We start from the raw sequence: 15,943 nt of genomic DNA on the forward strand, positions 1-15,943 counted from the left end.
GATAGTGACACAAATACCATGATACCAATGATATATCTAGACATTTCTCAGTAGCATCAGTGCCGCCACGAACCCCGACCTCAATATTTCTTCAGGTCAAACGCGACAAGGGCCATACCATAATCCAAATCCTCAACCCACATACGTAGCACATAATCGTTTATAAATAAGAACAAGAAAGAAAAGAACTATAATGAAAACAAAGAGGAGATTGAAAGGATAATAAAGATTTTCCGTACTAACTTCACATCTGCTTTAGATCGTAATATACACACAGGACGATATTTCGTTATAGTGACTCATTTATTTTGATAATCCGAATTATAAGTCGCATTTTTAATTACCCTATTCCTTTGAGAAATAAATGCTCTTTATTGTTTAATGAGTAAGGGGTTAAGACTATGTATAATACATAACGAAAATGCGGAGTACGCCTAACCGACCTGACTGACACATTATAAAATATTAGGTACTGAAAGCCAGGTAATTTGTAGCTCGGAAATTAATCTTAGGTTTAGATACTTGTCCATAATTGATCGTAATGACCAAAATTTCAAAGCAAATACCAATTGAAATCAACGGACAAACAGGGGCGACGTCAGGATATTCTGATAGGGGACAATACGCCTTAAGGGATCGTTTCACTTTGTGAGCTGAAACATGTGTATGAGTGCCTGTATTTTTCCTCAAAAACCCTGAAGCAGGCCACAATTTAAGATGAGAAACTCTAGTTTAGATACAAGAAGCAATTTATTAGCCTGATGTTGAAAACCGACTGGTAGACGGGTTCAGCTTATGATCAGTTTTCTCCAATTCGAAAAGCCCGTTGGCTGTGTTGCCTGCCTTCTGCTGTGTGTATCTCCTATACAGACACTATAATATGCTGCACTGTACATTTGGTGTATACTTGTACACACTGTATGCAGGTCATGCTGTGCACAAATTCGCTGTATACACATAGTCATTGAAACCAACCCCCAATTATTTTCAAACTTTGGTTTACTTCTCCAAAGTTTTAAATTAGTTCCTTTAGATATGATACTTTGAAACTTTTGGGATCGTATGTTTAGACTATAAGCCTAATGATTAGCCCATTTTTAGGAACCAAATTGAGGATTTTTTTTTTAAATCAGAACAAAGTGAAATAATCACTTTAAATGTGACGTCATATCTTTGCTGAATTGAATAGTCACGGGATATTAGAGAGTCACATGATCTGTAATCTTATATTCTTATTGCTTGCTTTTTCTTTTTCTTCCTTTTTGTCCCCTAATGTATTTTTTTTTACTTCTTAAAAATAGCATGTCGGGAACAGACACTCGCCCCTGCCCCATGTACCACCGCCCTTAATCATGAAGCTTTTTATACAACACTTCCGTGATTTTAAGACACCTATTGGATCTTGAAACAATTAGAGTCAATGGGTACATGCCCCAGCTGTTTTCCATCAACTATCTCTCTCACCCATGACGCTTCCATGAAAACTCATTTGGGCTATTTATTTCTTCTCGGGATGAGTCGTAAGCCCCTGGATTAAGGCACCGAGCACGCATCAACCCTTCTTGTTTAGTTTCAAATGACTGAAATAACCTCTCAGTATTAACCCGCTCCCAGCAATTAGAGATTGTCCACATATGATGCGGGAAGTTGTTACGATATTTGTGTTCCAAAGGAACAAAAAAATACCATATTGTGTAGTAGTCGGCCCATGGTTTACCTTATATTAGTCAGAAAATCATTATCTTAACACAATTTCTCTTACTTTTTTTCCAAAAGATGAAACATGTTCACAGTCATGCCAATATTTAAGCTGAATTGATAAGTCATAGTAAAAACTAATGTAAAGTGGGTGACAAAAATTACACTAAAATGAGGTAAATTTATTTATACATGATGAGCTAAATCTTTCAAAGATTAAAGGATGCAGATTTTTCTTGGCGTCATGAGCGAGTTGCCTCTTATACGCAAACACATAGGTCTACGTAATATTGATTTAGTTAAGTGTCATTCGCTCAGAATTTGACACTCTAAAATAATTTTATTCCTCCGATCAAAAATAATATTATATATCATTGCATTCGGTCATCGTTATCTATTAATTAAGAACTCAAAGTTGAGTTAACTGTACATGGATGAATTATAAACTATTTCAGAAAGTGGTATTAAAAAAAAGATTTATGAAAAGCGACACATTTTCTCTGGTCATATGTGAGCGTGCTTTTAGAAAATGCTTACCGCGATCCGGGCAATTTGGGAAGGACATGTTCATGATAAGTGGGTGTTTATTTCAGTTCAAGTTATCTCCTGAGCTACGCCTTTTGATTAATGCCTCGCTTCTTTAATTTCGGCTTCAAATATCCAATCTGTTCATTGTGAATTATTGCTTGTTTGGTCCCAGCAGTAGAGAGAGAGAGAGAGAGAGAGAGAAACACAGAGGGAGAGAGGGGGGGGGGGGGAGCGAAGTGAGTAAAAGTCGGGCAGATACACAAGAGAGATAATGTTTCAAGAATGCGAATGGATAGCAAACTGATTTCATTTTTAATAAAGAAACATTTTAAAATTACCAAAAGAAATGTGAAGAAATAATTGGGTTATTAAATTACACACAAGCACCACGGTTTGGGATTAAATCTGAATGCTTTTTGCACATTGCATGAAAAATGCTATAGATTGGTAAATGTATATATTATTAATATTACGATTTATTTCAAATATGTTATGTTTCTTACACCAGAAATTCTTACCAAAGATGTCACAGTAGAAGTTAATTTCAAGTGAATTTCAATTTATATTTTAAATAATTTATTGCAAATTCCTTCCTTTCATAAAGACCCTCATAAGTATCAATACAGTATTTTAAGAGTTTATAGAATAGATCTTATATCTGTTGATTTAATGAAGAGTGGGATTCTGACAAACTCTCACCCTGATGTTATGAGTGTCATTATTTTATATTTGTATAGACATAGACTATGGAGATTTCAGAGAACCTTCCAAACTGTCGACTATTCCAATATACAGGAGATTTAAGCTCCAATCCAGAAAAAAATATGAGTCATATCGAGAATAAACATGATAAATGGCGCTGAAATGAATCGAGAAATGTATTATTATTATTGTCTCATGGTCATCCAACATCAAGACATGACAACGCATCGGGCTTCCTCGCTATCATAAATTCAAATGACTGTGTATAGTAGGATCGAAAACTCAATGATTCGATCATGCTTATCATAACATTCACGTTATCATGGTCATTGGAAAATTTCGCAATAGCCTAACAATATCCTCATTTAAAAACTGTAGCCAATGTTATCACTATAATTGTTTAATAGTCCTGATCATTCTAATTGTCCAGAACTGATGATTGGACTATAAGCATGAATAGCTTGGATGTAAATGGGACATTGTCATAATGAAAGAGTACAGGCGAAACAAAGAGGTATACCCTTTATAAAATTGAATGGTTATACAAAAGACTAGGAACAAAATAGTCACAGAAAATTATTTCTTAAGGTAAAAGAATAGCATTGCTGGTGTGGAATTACCTTATCGCTAGAGTAGCAGCTTATCAGTACATACATGATACGGCGACAGTGGTCTAAATCAAGTTATGTATGGCGCTTAAATGGCGTCTTTTGCAGTTTTGGATAAAGTATTAATCAGTATAAGATCCACCCTATAGAACTAACATCTGCCAGTCGTCTGGTCTTATACTCAATAATACAAGCCTTTCGTTTTGTAATATTGTATTTTGGTTTGAATTGTTCTCCATCTTTCTATCTCGTTCCCTCCACCGTTAATCTTTCTTTACCTTTTTTCAGGTTTATGGGAGGAATCTTTCAACATTATTGCATTTATTTCATCCTGGATCCGCACCTCCCTCATCTCAATGTCTTCCCTTGTCTCCCTCTCTCTCTCTCTTCCTATCTGTCCTCATCCATGTGACTTCCAATGTCTCACTGTATGACTAAACATCCTCCGACCGATCAATCTCATGGCATTGTCTTCTCTTCTCACTTTCCTCAGCTACTCGGGTTACCCGTATTCCCGGGCTTTTCATCTCTTTCTTCTTCTCTTGCTGAAAATATCAATACATGAAATGTAAAGTAATAATTCCCAGCGGCTTTCTGCAGGAAACCATCGTGAACAAAGCAAGTTCAATTTAACCGTGAGTTGAAATTGGACGTAAGTGCGTCGACGGTCATTCGATGAAAAATTGGTGCTCCTGATTATTAATTTCTGTCTAGGAAATTGAAACGATGTTACTGCAATTTTGTTCAAATGGTAGGGGTTAGTAAAACTTTTAGAATTTAGACAGAGACAAGCTCCCATGGAATCTGATCATACTAGAAATATGGCATGACCGTGTTATATCATTGGGACTGTAGGTGTTGTGGATGTTCAGGCTGGGAGATGCATTTTTTCAGACGCAAACTGAGAGACTCTAGTATGGCAAACCATGCGTCGAATTCAAGGTGCTAAGAGCACCAGTCATGCCAGTTTGGAAGGAGGTGTATTTTTCTGGTAGGGTGCAAATACTTTTTTGGGTAAAATAAAAAATATTCATGTTTTACTGATCCCTCTATCCACATCATTACTCTTATGAAAGAAACAAGACGAGAGCATTTTAAGCGTCTTTCTTCAAATTCGACAAGAGTCTTTCTACCCCTCGCTTATACTCTTCTCATTGTCCTACCATTCTTCTTCCACATCCATCATCCCCATCCACCTTCTATATCCCTGTCTCTCAGGGGAACATGAAGAGCCCATTCATTGGGCAAATTAGTCATTCAATTAGCCAAGCATTGAATGAGTATTCTATACCAACGATCAACATGAGCAGCCGGATAGGCACTGCCAGGGAGAGAAGGGGGGTATTATGCGATCAGAGTTCAACCCGCATGGCGTACTTTTTGTACCCTTGAGTCCGTGATTCCACGACCAACCTTGCCAACGAAGGGTTATGGACTTGAGCGATATGTGAGTGTGTGCGTATGTGAGTGGTTGGGGTGTGGGCGTGTGGGCGTGTGAGTGTGTGTGAGGGTTTATTTGTGCTTGTTTTCTTGGGTTTTGGGTAATGGGGACAGTATTAATGTTCAAGGATATAACTTCTGGGATGACGGGAAAATATTATCTTTATATTGTATGCAATAGCCCGACTCAAACCACCTTTAAGATGGTGGCATGGATATTTTCACGAGAACGCAAAGTTTGTGTACAATTCGAATTATGAAAAAAATGTGTGCTTCGTAAATTCCCAAGGCGAGGTTCGAGAGCTCCCTTTTTTCTGTTATTTGAGGGATGCAGGAACTTTTTGCAAAATAATTTTTCTTAAAATTGTGCTGAAAAATAACATTCACGACAAGTAATTCGTTGGCGTTCGAATCCCTTTTCTGTTTTATGCGATCTTTCGCAGCATTACCATGGAACTGTGTGCCTTTACAAATTTTCAACATTAGCATCCATCACAAATCTTTCGTGTGTCCCGGTATCAAATCATGAATACAGACCCATTATGATTCACCAAACGATTAAATCATGCCATTCTTTGGTTTAGCTATTTTCGGGCCGAATATTATGATATTTCTAAAGAAGTAATTCGAGTAAACATACGTAATCATGATGACAACCTTTGTCAGATAAAGTGTAGTAATGACCTCCTTCGAAATAACCGAATTTCAAGATGAAAAGTTAATACGATTCTCCTTGGCTTGGGCTTTGGGATCGGTAAGAATGTGCTCATTCGGATTGCGAGGTATAAATTCTCTGTCATCTTGAGTGAGAAACGATTTCTTTATTATTCATGTTCGGCATATTCCCCGATGGCCCTAGAATTCAGGGTGATCTCACCTATGTCATTTATGCCCATGAATACTTAAATTCAATCTAATACTAACCGGTTTTACAAAGGCGGTGTACATGTTCGGGACCTTGTAACACCATGCTCTAGTTCAGTTGTGATGATTATATAATCTATCATTCCCATTTTGATCATCTTAGAGGGACCGTTACACCTGATTGATTTAGTCTTGGTATACCGACCTACTTATGGCCAGCTGTTTTATCGTTTAATCCCAGTAGTTCTAGTTGCTTTATTGTAATCACACAATACAACTTAATGACATCAAGATACGACTTTCATTAAACTAATTCGAACTGTAGATAGAAATAAAGATGTTTACTTTAATTTTTATATCAAGTAGTTATTATTCAGGATTCGATATACAGTGCGTCCCAAAAAAAACTATACACTTTTGAAATGGCTGCCAAATAAAAAATGTAGCACTTTGGGGAAAAAGACTTACATATATGGAAAGCCAATAAAGTCAACTTTCAAATGACACCAAAAAGTTGGAAAACTATTCATGCTTGAGCGAGCACTGCCCACTGAAACAAAGGGTATGAAAATTAGGGTGGGCTGGAATTAGCCTTCCGATTTATGTAAGTTTTAGAGAGGCAAATCCTTTCGAACTTGCAAAGTTAAGGGCGATGTGATAAATTAATGATCAACCATGACCAGTTTTGGTTGCTTAAGCAAATTTTATAAATTATTAAATTGAACTTTAATGCATGAGTGAACACAAGTTACAATTTTTGGGGAGCATTTAAACTTTATCATTTGGATCTCTTTTTGGGCAGCATTTCAAATTTATCATGTGGATCTCAGCAATGTGTTCATGGGCGTCGGGAGAATAGGGGGTGAGATAGGACTTAAGTCAGAGAAGTAGGTTGATGGAATAAGGGTCAACAGAACATTCAGCCCCCGCCCCCTCCCTCTCTCCCGCCCTCCCTCCTGTTGAGAGACTGATGGCTATTGTCATGTACGCGTGAAGTCCAGAGCAGAATGTTGATTTAATGATTAATTCTGAATTGGGACATCAACTTTTTCCTATCAATCATTTAATCAACAATTTATCAGTAAATCAACTTATTCAATGTGCAATGTGATCAATCAAACATTCAGTTTTTTTTTCAATTAATTATTTCATTAATCATCATAATCATTAAATTTCTTGGTAATCATTGAAAAAAAAAACTGACCATCAGCCACCGGTCACTTGGCAGTTAAGTTTTGAATAGGCTACAAATGATGCAGGAAGTGAGACAGAGAGAGGGGGGGCTGGGAAATGGAGGTGGAGAGGGGAGGGTACATATGACTTTTAAATTGTAAAAGGAAAAAAAAGAAGAGGAATGCCCTTTTAACCAAGTCTTAGCATATCTCGCCCTCTTGCTTGTAACGGGTACCATCACATTACTCTGACCCTCACGAACACACTTCTGAGGTTCACAAGATGAATATGCAACAATAAAATTACAATTCCTGTTCACTCATGCATTAAATTTCAATTTAGTAACTCATGAAATTTGCCTAAGAAACCAAAACTTATCTCACTCATTAATTTAGCTTAACAAGTTCCAAAGGACTAACCACTCAAAAAAACTGTAAGGCTAATTCCTGCCCATCCTACTTTAGCTGAGCTTAGTCTCTCAGGAGGAGATAAGCGGGGGGGGGGGTGAGATTGAGAGAGGGGTTGCTAAATGTTCTGTTGACCTTTATCCCATCAACGTACTTCACCTACCTAAGTCATATTACCCCCTCTTCTCCTGACTGTCGTGAACACATTGTTGAGACCCACATGATAAGACAAAATGCTGCACCCAATTCATGATCACTCATGCATTAAATTTCAATTTAATAACGCATTAAATTTTCACAAACAACAAACTGATCACAACTGATCATTAATTCACCAAATAACCATCAACTTTGCAAGTACCAAACAAAAAAAACTAAAAGAAATTGGAAGGCTAATTCCAGCCCACCCTAATTTTCATACCCTTTGTTTCAGTGGGCAGTGCTCGCTCAAGCATGAATAGTTTTCCAACTTTTTGGTGTCATTTGAAAGTTGACTTTATAGGCTTTCCATATCTATAAGTCTTTTCCCCCAAAGTGGTACATTTTTTTATTTGGCAGCCATTTCAAAAGTGTATAGTTTTTTTTGGGACGCACTGTATATGTCAGTAAATCGTCCGCCCCTTTTTTGGAATGTTGGTAGGTGTAGCTTTGGATATACAAATAGACTTTTTGTGGGTATTTTTGTAAACATGGCAAGTGTTCAAAACCTAACATATATATTTTTAATGTAGGATAAAAGAGCACTTGTCTAGTGATTGATTGCCTTGCTCATGGGCATAAGTGTCGTGCCGGGTATCGAACCGCAGACTGTCATGTCTCTATAGTCAGGCGCCTTAGACCACTTAGGCCACTGTGCCTCCACATGCTTAGTTGATATATTTTAACAAAAGATAACTCTCTCGCATATCATGAGAAAATCATTGTCATTCGCTCGTTTGAATTTCATTCTCGCAGGCACTACCGAGGTATATCCTTACTAGCAGGTCTGATCTGCCAAGGCGCTGGATATACCTTTTACGAGGAATCTTTTGTCCTGAAAAGCAAATATCGAGTCACGTGGTATCGAGCAGGAGTCTCAGATGATTGCAGATGTCAATGGAAATTGAGGTACAACACAATTTAAGTGACCAGTTTAACTTTGGAGTTCGAAAGGTACTGAAAGTTACCAAAATATATTAAAATTTGGAAGCTGTGTAGACAATTGCGATAGTAGAAATAGAAGTTAGATATCATGTTTTCCTTTCTACCTTATTCGTTTGGGATTAAGGCCTAGATGATATGGCGTTTTCTTTTGCTGAATGACGAGTTCGCTTTTCCAAAACTATCTGTACCAGAATGCAACAAATTAACAATCTGAACGTGTTTTATTAAGAAAAAAAAAAACTTATCGACAGACTCTCTTGACTGACCACCTTTGACATGTTCAAGATCACATTAGCAATGTTAACAGAATTAACTCCACATAACCTGCGCGCAACTTATGTTCATTTTTACGCAATAGACTATAAAAGACAGAAGGCAAAGAAGAATTTTTAAAAATGTTTTTTCCTATTCACAAAAAGGGAGATTGTTTGCTTGTATTTATTTTCATATAAAAATAAAATGTATACATGCTCAAATTAACATAACTTACAGATCATATAAGGAGGATAGCCCATTTCAGCGGTATTAATGAAATACCACTGTTCTTCCATGGGACAAAAAAGGACAAAATCTACTAAATCGGACAAAATTTCACCATACACCTACGACAATGCACCCAACGCCACGCGCGCCATTCATTCATTGTAACAAGATACTTTGAGCCTACAAAAAATATCCCCCTCCTCACAGCTCTCGAGAGAGAAAACTAAATAGCCAAGCGTTCTTCCTTTATCATCTTAGGTTTGATGGATTGAAACAGAAGAAAAGAGGCATTGAGGAGAAGAAGAAGCAGATACGAGAGATTTCAGAAGAAAAGAGTGTTTGGAGTAGTGATCGAGTATATTAGAAACCAGCTATCAAGACACTGGAGTTCGGAGATCGTCGGTGAAGGGGAAGAAACGGGGGAAGAGAGAAAGAGATGCAGACAGACAGACAGAGAGCGAGATGGAAGAGAGAGAGAGAGAGAGAGAGGGGGAGAGAGAGGAAGAAACAAAGAGCTTTTTTGATGGGGGGATCGGAAGGATGTCCACGTGATCTCTTCGATCATCCAGCTTCCATGAAATCAAGACTCCAATATCAACTACTTGAAAACCAAAGCGACAGAAAGTGTGTGAGAGAGAGGGAATACAAAGAGAGAAGGCAGGAAAATATCGAAAAAAAGATAGGGAGAGAGGGGGGGGGGGGGACGTATACCCACTCCACTAGTCTCCACCAACGTCTTGCCCTACAAAAGTACACAGAAGCCGATTAGGAATCCCGAAAACAGTGTTGCCAAACTTGAACGAGTGTTTACGCTCACAACTATGAGTTAAAAGGCTGCCTCAGAAAATGTTTACCTCAAAATCAATCACAGACTTGACACAACTTGATCACCCCATCTGTTACTGTCCGAACAAGGGAACGTGACTGCAATGTGGTCTTATCCTTTCATTTCTTTACGATTTAACACATTAAAAGCCTTTTTCTTCCTAAAAAAATATCATACATACTCACTGTATGATTAAGATCAATAAGCATTTTCAAGAAATATAAAGGAGTTTTATAACAGTTTGAACATAGTACCATCCAGCTTCTATCCTATTTTTTTTCAATTGAAGGTGTGTAGTATGTTGTGAAAAAATACCTTATGAGCAGTTTACCTGGAACATGTCAAAAGTAGTATTTTTTTAAATAAACAAGAATACATTCTTAAAGATTAATTAAAAAAGTTAGTAAGGTTAAATTGACTGCATCCTTTAGTGACGAGGTCAACTGAAATTACAAAAAAAGAATACTGAAATGATAAATAAAAGTAGTTGGTTTTACGGCAAGTTATCTTTATTTCGTAAAATGAATTTTTTATACATGTAGATAGCCTTTCAAAGATTAGTATAATTGGAATTGCATCCCTACTATTGTGTTTCAGACTTTTTTTTTTTATTTCTCTCGCGATTTTGTGTCACTTTGCTGGATTTCATATCATACTATGTTAACATCTTAGTTAGATATTTCCATCTTAGTCCATGACTTAAATTTATTAATATCACGTTACGCCCTGTGTAATTAATCTTTTATTTCTTGCTTTTCGACAACTGCTATTTCATCCTTTCTTTCTTTGCCTAACTCATCTCTCTCTCTCTCTTTCTCTCTCTCTCATTCTCTCTATTTCTTTCGTTATTGCTCCTTATCTTGCCCTCCCTCCCTCTCATCTCCCTCCCCCATCGTCCCCCATCCTCTTTGCTTTTTATTCCTTTCTCTGTCATTTTTTTGGTAAGCAAAATGCCTCTTTTCCATATCTTTCAAATATACGATGAAAGCCCGAGCCATAATCTGATCAAAGAAAGTATGTTAGCATTAGGAAAATACATGGGAGTAATAGAACTCGTCAGCGGTCTTGCACGAACTGGGTTAGCCCGTAGTTGCTGGCGGAAGGAAGGAAGTCGATAAGGCCTCCCTCTTGAGAGCACGCTTCGCTAGTTGAAAATGCAAAATCGACAAAGGAGCGGGGAAAATACGGAGCTGAAAAATGAAAAATGACATACGCACACAGAAAGTGAAGGGCTTTTATCTCTGTTGCTATGCAAAGACACGTGCAGTGTGTAATCAAACGATTCTATAACTGAGGCTTTAAGATTAGGACAGGGAAAAGCAAACTAAATGTATTTGAAATGAAAGTGATGGAACTTGGAAGTCTGTTCGATCGTTTATTATGACGTTATATGAATTCCTTAAACAGTTAAACATAATCAGACTAGGCTGGGATATGAAAGAATAATACAAATTAAATTACTTATCTCTTCTAATAAATAATTCAATGTCATTGATCAGTCCATACAGTCTCTGCTATTTTCTTAAAAAAATGAATTACATAAGGAAGCAAAGCGCTAGACAAGTTCTTATAATTTTATATGTGTCCTTCATTACCAAGACTTACCAGGCTGTACTGAATCAGTTGAGTGTAATTTTTTATTCGCCTTGTACTCTCTAACTCTCAATAAACGTGGTAAAATAGACTCTGAGCGAAATCTGAGCTTCACCATTTCTTAATTTCCTCTTGAATTATACCGTGTAGGGACTTTGAGGTATACCACTTGCTTTTGAGTAAATGCGGATTTTTTATTTAATTTACAGTGACTTTTCACTTATTTCGCGAAAGACCTACTTTCATGACATTTGACCTCTCCATGGAGTGATGCCATTGATCACTTGATTCCCCATGTAGCCTAGACATGCTAGTAAACACTGTAATGTATGTCATAATCGAATTCTTCTTCCGATTGTACTTGTGTCTGACTAGACATGCTAGAGCAGACTAATCCCTAGCCAAAAAGGTGTTCAAATATGTAACCTAGTATTCTTTAGTTCACCATCCTTTATGGCAGTCAGCCATCAGGATCTACTCCAATTATTCTCAAAAATGTTGGGACCGCTCCAAATACACTCTTAAAATGTTGGGCAACATACTGTCCACACAGCAATTGGTTAAAAAATGTGTCCAACTATGGGTAGTTTTCAACCAATACTGTGTAGTTTTCACCCAAAGCACACATTATTGGTCTAAAACTACCCAGAATTGGACAAAGTTTTAACCAATTGTTGTGTGGAAATGTATGTTGCCTCACAGTTTTTAAGAGTGTAGGTTGGGTGTAGGCAAGGGGCGCGCACTCTATTGACCGATTACTGATAAAAATTATAAAGAAAATGGATTTAAAAAAAAGCGTTGAAAACAGTGTACATGCAGATTATGTATAGATTTACCCTATTCTTCGTTATAGGAAATAATTATTAAATTCGATATAAGGGCATCCTGCCTCTCCTTTCCTATCAAAATACACTGGTCCTTCCTCTGTTGAGCTGCTTAATATCACGAAAGAGAGTTGGCAAATAGACACTTATATTCACCGAGTCAAAGACTCTAGATGGCCGCTTCAGTGTTGCATTCTAAGTATTCCAAAGGAATACGGTGTAAAGAAAAGTGCTACGTATCTTTTTCATCTTTCTTAAAAGGAAGAAAAAAGTTGACTTCGAATGAAATGCGAGCGAAATCTTGTTAAATGAACAATGATATAGAATTCGCGTTCAATATTTGTGTCCTAAATCAAAGTTTGTGACTGGGTATTAAAGTTTATATTTTCTACCTGTTCTAAGTAGGTTTCGATCTATTCCTTACATAGAATAAACATGGTTATAACCACGAAGTACACTGTCGTGTAAATTGAGCATCTCCGATATCCTCCAAGTATTTTTTCTTTCTCGCCTCTCACGACTGAAGCTTGTTGTCTGCAATGTCAGATGGCTATCTCGAATGTAAAACGACCACCTTGTGCAAACAAACCACTGCCATCTTAGACATGCTAGATACTGAACTTCTAAGGGGCTATGGACCACCACCAACACTGCTTTTTCGTGTGACTATACTGCTACAGAATAAATACAGGGACCCGTTGCAGAAAGAGTTGCGTTTAAACGCAAGCCAAAAAATCAATCGCAAGTCCCAAATGCGCGCTGTTGATTGGTTGAAAATTAAGTTGCGCATCACTTTTAGAACAAAGAGTTAAGTAATCGATAACGGTATTGCAAGCGATGTGGAATATTAACACAGGACAGTATGTGGGGTGCCCCAAGGGTCAGTACTTTCTCATCTTATTCATATCATAAATTACTTCCTATTGTCCGTTGATAATACTTATAATTACTATTGTCTTACCAATTCAGATATAATTAAACAATTTTCAGAAAATAACACAATCTACAAACTTTTGTTCTTTTAATTTATTCCTTGAAATGCAGGGATTTTATCAGCTGCATGTTGAAGCAAGAGTAATAATTTTCTTTTGATTGAATAAATGTTAGAGGCTTCACAAACATGAACGATTTATTATGTCTTCGTCTTTATGTATCATTTGGAGCTGGAAATGATTGAACCTCTTCTATACCTTTAACTTTCGATCTTCGATCTTCAAATCAAGACTCCTGAATGCACCCACATCCTTTAAACTCACGGATGTCGCCAGCAAATTGAGGAACTAATGTAAAATTGCCTCAGGCAACATGATCTTCAGAGTCTAAACACCACATAGAAGAGGCCGGAAGACTTCGACAACATTCGTAGTATTGACATTTAGAATGGAGACGTCTAGTATTGGAGTAATGAAGTTATATGGGTTATAACTAGAGATGCTTTCAATGTTTATGTCTAAGACACTGTAATAATCAAAATAGCATGATGGAAACAAAGTGTAAATCTAAAAGATGAAAATGAATTTTTTAGAATATCTATATATTATATTAATCTAATATTGATATTAATCTCAAATATAATTATAGAGATCTACATTGATTTTCCAACCCCCCCCCCCAAAAAAAATGCTAAATTCCTTAAATTCACTCTTGTCACAACGGAGTATTAGCATGCATACTGTTCTTTAATCCCGATGCTCCACTTTTTTCTTGAGAATGTTGAAGGGATGGCGCCCATTTTGTAACTTTGTGATTAAAGCAATATCGCCTGAAAGAATATTTGCTCGTTACGCTATTTCTTTCCCGTTAAATCCAAGACAGTGTCTTTAGATCTACGAATGTCATTTTCACCAATAAGCAGTGTGTTTGTGGCATACAGATTAGGCTTGTCTGCGCTAATGCCGTAGGGTTTAAAGTTAAGTACATTCGTGTTGATTTTCGTGAATACAAATTATACAACTGCACGCGCGCACCTACAGGGGAGAAATCTCAATTTTATTTCCCGCTCATGTCCTTGTAGACTGCCATTGACTGGTATTAAGAAAGCTTTCTAAAGCTTAATAGTTGTCAAGCAGCACATAATGAATATTACATGAAACTGCGAATGAACCGAAGTGAGGTAGTCGTAAAGTTAGAGAAAATGTCACACTGAAGTTCTTGTTCATGGCAATCGGGAAGTATTTTAAAGATAATGGCCATTGAGTCTTTGCCCGTGGAATATCTACAGCGCATTGCACGATGCGCCGAAATCTGACGAATACTTCCTAGCTCTACGTACAAGACTTGTCATGTTTGCTGTGTAATATCGTGTCGTATTACACGGTCTAATTAATAATGATCAGGAAAGGATTGGTAATTACATTGGATTGTCTTCATGGGATGAATAAATCACTCGTTACGGCTAATATCACGCGCATTCTGATCATGTAGGCCTAATTTTACGTGTAATACTCCATAAATCTTTGAATTGTATTGGTTACCCTTTCTCAACCACGCAATATAATACAGATAATAAATCTTAATAGAGTGGTGGGCGTATATTTTTGGCTTTTTGAAGTAAGGAAAATATTCTGACGAACATCCTGTTACTCTCTCATTTTGGCAACACGGACGGAACGAACGTATTTTCAGCTAGAGTTTAAAATCAGCAATGTCCACATCCAAAAAACACCATTCATCGGTTCTTTAACATCTACGGCAGATAAGGAAATGCAGAAGCAGACATCTTCGAAATAACAGTTACTAATCAAAACAGCCTACCCTTCGAATCAATTTAACCGCATGATATACAGACCAATACTAACAGCCTTAACTAATGATTCATCTCTCGAGACGAATCAGTCTCGCAAAACCTGTTGATAATAAATTGATCAATGATCATTTAATATGCTCCCTTCATTATTTGCACCGACGTCTTAATAACATCATCAGACAAATTGAACATTCCGCGTCTTAATGTAGGACAGTGTGATGACCCAGTTATAAATTCATCAATACGATTCGTCATCGATTAAAGATAATTGAGTAATTCTCCCTGAAAACCAAGAGAAAGCAGAGAAAAGCTGCAAGTTTAAGATGAATCATGGATCGCGTGTAAAAGGGCAAGTTGACTCATTTTGTCGTATAGCCCGGTAGCTTTACCGTGTAGTCCCAGAGGTATATATCGATGTTGTCATGCTTCTTTTACTTCCGTCTCGTTTTTCTTTCTCCCTTCTCTTCCGTCATCCGTATTCATAATACACTTCAAAATCGTCACCAAGGTCAACATCGTCATCATTGTACTTTCATAGACTCGTCCTGTTTGTTCTATCATTATCATTGAAATGGGAGATGTGTGTATTTTTATAGCCTTATGGACGTTTATGTCTTATCTTAACAAGAAAACTGCATAATCTGATAATCTGGTCATTATATACATTCTCTAAATGAATATTTCCATTATTCCTTCTTATTTTTGTTTAATTATTAATTTTTTATAATTTCTGATTAATTATTGTATCGCCTCTCTGTTGTACAATATGCTACTATTCTCATATCTCTATTCTCATAATGTCTATACACCTTAATATGCATATTTCATCATTGTTCTTTTAGTTATTTTTTTTCTCTCTCTACCACTGCCAGTGCCATGGCGGTATTTGAATGCTCCAAGTTTCACTC

Source organism: Lytechinus pictus, chromosome 13 (genome assembly GCF_037042905.1).
Source record: "Lytechinus pictus isolate F3 Inbred chromosome 13, Lp3.0, whole genome shotgun sequence".
Taxonomy (NCBI): Eukaryota; Metazoa; Echinodermata; class Echinoidea; order Temnopleuroida; family Toxopneustidae; genus Lytechinus; species Lytechinus pictus.